Raw genomic sequence first — 9,081 nt, forward strand, 5'->3', positions numbered from 1 at the left:
TTTCTCTGGGAAAGTGGAGTCTGCAGGGCAAGCAGGGTGATAGTCATTTAGGAACTAAGAAGGAATGATTTCATCTCTAGAAATCTAAGAACACCTGAATGGTCCAAATGATATCCAGAAAGTGAAGCAATATCCCTCACAACCCATGGAAGGTAAGAGCTGGCCTCTGTGTAGGTAGACAGCTCCTGAAAGGTGGGATTTCACAGCCAGGGATGGCTCTGACTGCCCTCTCTCCACTAAATACCTCTTCTTCCTAATGGCTCAAGCCAGTAATTCCATCATCAGAGTTTCATTCCTGCAGCTTAAGCCAAACAAAGGCTTATTAAATGAATTCCCCTTGCAAAGGTTAATAAATCAGTGATCAATCTCTCCAAATGAACAACGTCCTCAGAAACTCTGACCACTTCTCTGTTTTCTAATGCACTCTTCCTGGTCTGCGTGTATACAGTTCAGGCTCACATGCTCATGAAGTTGTGGAAGATCCAGCCCTCCAACAGACTGCATTTCCTCTGCATACACTCCCTTCTATGTCCCCCACAGGCTGGGGATGTCTCTCCATCCAGCTCCCATTATAGGGCCACATGGGAGCAGTGGCCCATAGGATAAAGTCTAAGCTCCTCTGCTTACTTGTGAAGACCAGTCTGATTTGCTAAAAAGGTATGCTCTAGAGGGCAGGGCCTTGGTAAGTAGTTTCATGGCTATATTCCCAGCACCTAATCTGGTGCCTGGTACACAGAGGTGCTCAAAAAATACTTATGTTGATCAACTAACTGATTCAATTCTTTCTACATGCACTTATCACCCCAGACTTCCTGGCTAGAACCCTTCACTCACAAACTTCAACTCCCCCCGACCTTGCACATACAGTCAGTGGTCAGAATTGCCTGCTGCACCTTGGTTCTTGTACTGCTTACTCTGGAAGTCCCCTGCCTTCATCTCCATCCACCTAGTCTATCCATCTTTCAAGTCCTATTTCTGCCAGGAGCCTTCCTGAGTACTACACCCCATCATGATTCCTCCCATGCCACACAGCTACTACACTCATCATTCAACTGGCATTCCACCCCTCAACTTAAATTGTCCTGGTATTCCACACTGCCCTGGTACAGCAACCTTACTCTCTTCATCCCCTTGCTTCCTTTGTTGGTGTCGCTTTGCTGAGAATCTGTCTTTGGCCCTCTGCTCTCTTCTCTCAGTTCCCTCTCTCTGATGCCTCATACAATCTCAGAGCTTCAACTATTTCCTCTCCACAGTAGAATCCCAAATCTAGACCTTCAAAATTCTGTCCTCTCTCCCCAGCTCCTGAGTCAAATTTCCAACTACCAATGAAACATTGGTAGTTGGAAATGGGCTCTGCTGCCATCACCTTTCTCACCAAATGAAGCCCTGACTTCCCAGGTGTTACTATCACCCTTCTCCCCAGTCACACAGGGTGGAAAATGCAGCCATTAGGGATGAGGGAGAAAGGTAAGTACTATCAACAACAATAACAAGATTAATCAATAGGCAATCTTAGAAATGGAGGGACTTCCCTGGTGGTCCAGTGATTAAGACTCCACACTCCCAATGCAGGGGGCCTGGGTTCGATCCCTGGTCGGGGAACTAGATCCTGCATACTGCAACTAAGAGCCCACATGCCGCAACTAAATGTCCCGCGTGCCGCAACTAAAGATCCCACGTGCCGCAACTAAAGATCCGCATGCGCAATGAAGATCCTGCATGCCGCAGTTAAGACCCAGCACAGTCAAATAAATAAATAAATTTTTTTAAAGAATGGAAAATTTTATTTGAGCCAAACTGAGGATTATAACCCAGGAGAGAGTCTCTCAGAGAGTTATGAGGATGGTTCCAAAGAATAAGGGAGGAGGTGAGCACACATGCGACAGGCAAAAGTTACCTGTAATCAAGCACACATCTCTTGTAATTTCGATCAAGGTTTGGGAGGCATTTCATGACCAATTTGTCCCACAGCACTAGGAATGCTAGGCAAGGATTCCCAGGATTCTCAGGTCAGGCAAGGATTTCATTGACAGTCCATCCAACGTGCTATTACTGGACTAGGCCCTGTTAACAGTAACCAAAAGCCTCTGAACTGCCTATCTCACTAGTTTGTTATGGTCCAGGAAATGGTTCCCTCTTGTTGCTTCTTCACATATCTAGAGTTACACTATCACACTCACTGATCTTATAGAACTATATATTTATAGTGGTCAATTGTTTGTAGTCACCTAATCATCATTAATTTCATCTGAGGCTCAGTCACACATTTGGTAATGCAAGAAACAATAATCTTATAAAATAGGCAGAATACAAGTAATATAGCTAGTAACATTAATAAGGTCATAAGTAGTATTTCAGCTAAGAACTTCCTTTAGGTGTGGCCCAGTATCTATCCAGGTCATCTGAACAGTCTGTCCTGCACCAATTGCTATCTTTAAGGGAAATGATATATTGGCATTGTACATAAAGATCCCTAAAGCTGCCTGCATGTACAAGGCAAGTGGTAGGTCATCGTGACCCCTTCAAGAACTGAGAAAGGAATGTTACCTTCTAAGGAATTACATGGCTGGCACCAGAAGGAGAAAAATTGATCTTTACAGTTGAGTCAGTTGAATAGGCATTTCTGTCATTGGGGAGGTCTGGTTAACTCATAATGCAGATGTACAACACACACTGGAGGGGAAGCAGGAGGTCCAAAGGAGCAGGAACAAATTTTATGTTTAAACTTTTCTTGTCTTGCCTTAAAATGTGAATTTTATTTCATCAATACAAAGACATAGTCAATTCTTCTTGAGAAGATCTCTCAATCTTTCTCCCCACCCGCCCCCAATTCATTGTCCACACAACAACGAGAGTAATCTTTTTAAAAAGTGAGTCAGATTCCCCTCACTCCCATACATACACTTAAAGTCCTGCATTGACTTCCCATTGCACCTAAAATAAAGGGTCCAGGTTATCTGGCTCCTGCTGCTCCCTTCACCCCTCAGCTTTCTCTCTCCTGGACTCCATCAAGATCTCAGAGCATGTTCCCTTGGGGGTCCTCTGCTGCTAGGGACTCTTCTCCCTCTACTCTCTGCATGGCTGACTTCTTGTCTTTAAAAACCTGCTGCAGGGGCTTCCCTGGTGGCGCAGTGGTTGAGAGTCTGCCTGCTGATGCAGGGGACACGGGTTCATGCCCTGGTCTGGGAAGATCCCATGTGCCGTGGAGCGGCTGGGCCCGTGGGCCATGGCCTCTGGGCCTGCGCGTCCGGAGCCTGTGCTCCGCAACGGGAGAGGCCACAATGGTGAGAGGCCAGCGCACTGCAAAAAAAAAAAGTGGTCCAGTGGTTAAGACTCCACACTTCCACTGCAGGTGGTGCAGGCAGGAAGTTCCACATGCCTCACGGTGCAGCCAAAATAAATAAATAAATAAAAATCTGCTTCACTTTTAACCCAATCCCTAAGTGCTTTGAGAAATATCAGAGGGCTACTTATTGTCTCCCAAATACAAGGTTACACTTGAGTTTGTGTCTGGAGACCTGTGTCCTCCTCTCTACCCACTTCCTGTTTGTCCTTCAAAGCTCTGCCAATATCACCTCCTCTTTGAGACCGAGCCCAGTGAAATCACTCCTGCCATGAATGCCACAGAACTTAGGGTCAGAGCCATCATTCAGTACTTATCAGATCCTCTCCTTATTTCAGTATTATCAATTTTTTAAAATGTTTTATGCATATTGTTTTATTTTCCAAATATAAAGTTTCTTCTGAGATCAAGGACCATTCTTTATATCCTGAATTGCAGCAAGCTCACTAGACCAATTTACATTCGTACAACCTTTTAAAATACCTTTTATTTATTTATTTTAATAAATTTATGTATTTATTTTTGGCTGCGTTAGGTCTTTGTTGCTGGGTGTGGGCTTCTCATTGCAGTGGCTTCTCTTGTTGCGGAGCACGGGCTCTAGGCACACGGGCTTCAGTAGTTGTGGGGCGTGGGCTTAGTAGTTGTGGCGCACGGGCTTAGGTGGTCCGCGGCACGTGGGATCTTCCCCGACCAGGGCTGGAACCCATGTCCCCTGCATTGGCAGGCAGATTTTTAACCACTGTGCCACCAGGGAAGTCCCTAAAATACCTTTTAAAAAGCTAATGAATATATTTTTTAAATTGTAATAATTTTTAATGATAATTCACATTTGAAAATCAAAACAATAGGGCTTCCCTGGTGACGCAGTGGTTGAGAGTCCGAGATTTGAAAAGTCTTCCTTACATCTTGTTCACATCTATCCATATACTACCTATGTCATTTTTGAGTCTACAGGAAACAACTTTTATTAGTTTCTTATATATTATTCCTGTTTCTTTATGATAATGTGGAAAAATATTAATATATATTCTTCTTACTCCCTGTACTAATACAAAAGAGACACACTCTCCACATGGCTATGTACCTCACTTTTTTCTCTTAGCAGTATATCCTGGAAATCTCTCCAAAACAGTACACAGAGAGGAGATATTACTATTCTAGGGCTACAGAGTATACCATTGGGTGGATAGTTTATTTTACTCATTCCCTGTTACTGATTTGTTTCTATGTTTTGCTATTATAAATAATACTCCAATGAATAATCTTGTACACGTATGATTTAATACTTCTGAAGTTGTGTCTGCAGATAGATTCCCAGAAGCAGAATTCTGGATCAAAGGGTAAATGCATCTATAATTTTTGCCAATATCTTCAGATCCCTTTCTCAAGGGTTATGGCATTTTGCATTCCCTTCAGCAACGCAAATGAGTCTTACTATTTCTCCACAGCCATGTTAACATAGAATGTTATCAAACTCTTGGATTTTTGCTAGTCTGACTGGTGAACAATGGAGTAGTTTCTACCTGCATTCCTCTTATTATGACTGAGCTTGAGCATCTTTTCACATTTTGAAGGACCACGTTTGTTTCTTGGCCTATGAATGGTCTATCCATGTTCTTGGTCAATTTCTCTATTAAGTTATGATCTTTTCTCAGTTTCTAGGCTTACTCTATACTAGGTAGATTAATTTTTCTCTGTAATATTAATTGTTAATCTTTTCCCCCAATTTTTCATTTGTCTTTTAATTTTATTTATGGCATAATCAATTATTCTTGAGGAATAAGTAAATTACCAAAACTGAAGAAGTAGAAAACCTTTATAAGATCAATTACCATAGAAGAAACTAAAAGAGTTTTCAAATCTCTATATTATTTTTTAAATATTTATTTATTTATTTACTTGGCTGCATCGGGTCTTAGTTGTGGCATGTGGGATCTTTGTTGTGGCATGAGGGATCTTTTGTTGCAGTGTGCCAGCTTCTCTCTCGTTGTGGCGTGTGGGCTCTAGAGTGCATGGGCTCAGTAGATGTGGCGTACAGACTCTCTAATTGTGGTGCACGGGCTCTAGAGCGTGCGGGCTCAGTAGTTGTGGTGCACAGGCTTAGTTGTCCCCTGGCATGTGGGATCTTAGTTCCCCAACCAGGGATCGAACTCGCATCCCCTGTATTGGAAGGCAGATTCTTAACCACTGGACCACGAGGGAAGTCCCTCAAATCTCTATTTTAAAGAGGGTACCACGTTCAGAGAGTTTTACTGGTGAGTTCTATCAAACTTTCGTGGAACAAAATAATCACTATATTATTATTAACTGTGGTTGAAAAAAACACATAATATCAAGGAAATGAGAAGACAAGTCACAGACTGAAAGAAATATTTGCAAAAGACAAACCCGATAAATGTTATCCAAAATATACAAAGAACTCTTAAACTCAACAATGAGAAAACAAAAACCCAATTAAAAAATGGGTCAAAGACCTTAACAGACACCTCATTAAAGAAGATATACAGATGGCAAATAAACACATGAAAACATGCTCCACATCAATATGTTAACAGAGAATTGCAAATCAAAACAACAGTGAGGGGACTTCTTTGGTGGTCCAGTGATTAGAATGGAACTTCTAATAACAATCTGCCTTCCAATGCGGGAGATGTGGGTTCGATCCCTGGTTGGGGAACTAAGATCCCACATGCCATCAAGGCAACTAAGCCTGCATGCTCTAGAACCCACACGTCACAACTAGAGAGCCTGCATGTCACAACTACTGAGCCCACATGCTCTGGAGCCCATGCACCACAACTAGAGAGAATAGCCTGCACACGGCAATGAAAGATCCCGCATGCCTCGTTGAATATCCCACATGCCACAACTAAGACCTGATGCAGCCAAATAAATAGATATTTTAAAAATAAATAAATAAAACAACAGTGAGGTACCACTACACATCTGTTAGAAGGGCCAAAATCCCAAACACTGACAACACCAAATACTGTCAAGGATGTGGAGCAACAGGAACTCTCATTCACTCCTGAAGGAAATGCAAAATGGTACAGCCACTTTAGAAGACAGTTCGGCTGTTTCTTACAAAACAGGTTGAACACCTATGTCCTCACAAAAACCTGGACTGCTTTATTCATAATTGCCAAAACTTGGAAGCAACCAAGATGTTCTTCAGCAGGTGAATGGATAAATTGTGGTATGTCCAGACAATGAAATATTATTCAGTGCTAAAAAGAAATGAGCTATCAAGCCATGAAAAGACATGGAGGAATATTACTAAGTGAAAGAAGCCAATCTGAAAAGGCCACAGGCTGTATGATTCCAACTACATGACATTCTGGAAAAGGCAAAACTATGGAGACAGTAAAAAGATCAGCGGTTGCCAGTGTTGGGTGGGAGGGTCAGGAAGGAAGAAGGAGTGAAGAGGTGGAGCACAGAAGATTTTTAGGGCAGTGAAAATACTCCATATGATACCATAATGATGGATACATGTCATTATACATTTGTCCAAATACGTAGAATATACATCAAGAGTGAACCCTAATGTAAACTATGGACTTTGAGTGATTATGATGGGTCAGTGTAGGTGGAAATGTACCATTCTGGTGAGTAATGTTGATAACAGGGGAGGTTACACATGTATGGGGACAGGGGGTATATGGGAAATCTCTGTACCTCATTTTCAATTTTGTTGTAAACTTAAAACTGCTCTAAGAAAAAGCTTTATATACACACACACACACACACACACACACACACACACACACATATACACACACAGAAATCAGATCGGGGTTGCCAGGAGTTGCGATGGGGGAGGGGTTGATTATAAAAGAGCACAAAAGAACTTGGGGTAATGAAAATGTTCTGTGTGTTGATTGTGGTGGTTACTACATAACTGTATATATTTGTCAAATATATACATAACTGTATATATTTGTCAAAATTTTTATATACTTAAAAAGGATAAAGTTTACTGTATGTAAGTTATGCCTCACTAAACCTTTAAACATTTCTAAGAATGTATATCTTTTCAAATTCACTCAACAAATATTTACTACATGTCAACTATGTGCCTGGTACTATTGTAGGCCCTGAGGATACAACAGTGACTAAAATTGACAAAATTCTGTTTTCATGGTGTTTATGTTCTGTTGGGAGAAACAGACAATAAACAAGATTAATATGTAAAATATCTAGCATGTTAGTGTTGGTAAGATTTGCTATCAGAGTAGATATGGGGTGTGAGGAAGAGGAGCCTAGAATTGCCCTTAACAATTGAAAGACAGAGTTGCCATTTATTGAGATGGGAAGACTGGTTAGAGGATCAGATTGAGAGTGAAGAGGAAGAGAACGGGAAGCTCTGTTTTGGACATGTCACATTTGAAATGCCTGCTAGATAGCCAATTAGGCCTTCCTGGAGGATGCCCAGCAGACAGCTGGATATACAAGTTTGGAGCATAGGTGAGGTCTGACTAAAGATATAATTTTGGAGTCTGGCAGGACATGCAGCAATCTCCCTCTCATTTTAGGAGGGCCATCCCAAGAATAGGGTTGGCTCTTAAAGGCACAAGAGGACAATTTAAGAAAAAAGATATAATTTTGGGATAGCCACTATATGGGAGTAAATACAGACAAAAAAATAGAAGATGTCTGAGGAATGAGCCTCAGTGCTCTCCGATATTGATAGGTCTGAGAAATGAAGAGGAACCAGCAGACTGAGACAGAGTGGCCAGAGGTAAAAGGGAAACCAATCATCTCTGGAGTCCTGGAAGCTGAAAGAAGTGAAGGTTACAAGATGGAGACTGAATGATCTACAACAACTCTGGATTCGGCAATGTGGAGATCACTGGTAATCTAAAGTAGTTTCAATGGAACAGTGAGCGTGAAAGAAAAAGTTAGAGAAGTTTGTAAACATTTAGAAAGAAGCACTGTTCACTATAACGTTAAAACTAAAATGTTAAATCTGCTCTTCCATTTTTTAATAGTTCCAAGTACTTAAGAATGGTCCTTTCATTATCTGTCCTGATTTTTCCTTGGTTCTATTTCCTGGGTTGGGCAGGGAGAGATCAAGTCAGATGCTGGAAGATAGTCCCTGCTAAGCACTGGCAGAAGTTGATCTTACTCAGACCATCCCAGTTGCATTTCACTTCCCCAATTTAAATTTTATTTTTAAGAAATCTGACATAAAACAACAAGTATGTGTATTCTAGTTAAACATTGCAGGTTGAATACATGCACTTATTGTCCCTTCCTCACAAAATAGTAAAGGGATTTTTTTTAAGCACAAAACTCCAAAGTCAAAGAGGAGCCAAAAGTAGAGGGAAAACAAAATTTGGAAAGGTGGAAAGCAACTGAATTTACAAGTCTTGAGAAACCAGGAAAAAAAAGTCTTGAGAAACTTTTTTTTATTGCGATCATGAAACAAGAACAAAGAATATGAGAAAACTCTTATTTTCTCCTAAAAAATAAAACAACGAAAAAAATGGAAAACAGGAAAGAAGAGATAAAATGAGAGGATCAGTCCAGGAGGCTCGATAACTCCGCCTCCCCAAACACACACACAAAAAATAATTGTAGAAAAAGAAAACATAGAAAATGAAAGAAATTATCAAAGAAATAATATAAGAAAAAAAAAAAAAAAAAAAAAAAAAAAAAAAAAAAAATATTACTCATGTTTTCAACACACTGACTGCAGTATTGAAAGTAGACTTCGGGAGGGGAATGTGATAGTTATG

The 9,081-nt window shown here is 40.8% G+C and overlaps 1 non-coding gene across 1 annotated transcript; it reads left to right on the top strand.

Moving 5' to 3' along the window:
- The first annotated feature begins 7,809 nt into the window (after window positions 1–7,809).
- LOC112404499 (small Cajal body-specific RNA 11) lies at window positions 7,810–7,925 on the top strand. Its single transcript, XR_003004104.1, has one exon.
- The last annotated feature ends 1,156 nt before the right edge of the window (window positions 7,926–9,081 follow it).

The sequence above is a fragment of the Neophocaena asiaeorientalis genome, unplaced genomic scaffold (assembly GCF_003031525.2).
Source record: "Neophocaena asiaeorientalis asiaeorientalis breed wild unplaced genomic scaffold, Neophocaena_asiaeorientalis_V1.1 scaffold204, whole genome shotgun sequence".
Lineage (NCBI taxonomy): Eukaryota > Metazoa > Chordata > Mammalia > Artiodactyla > Phocoenidae > Neophocaena > Neophocaena asiaeorientalis.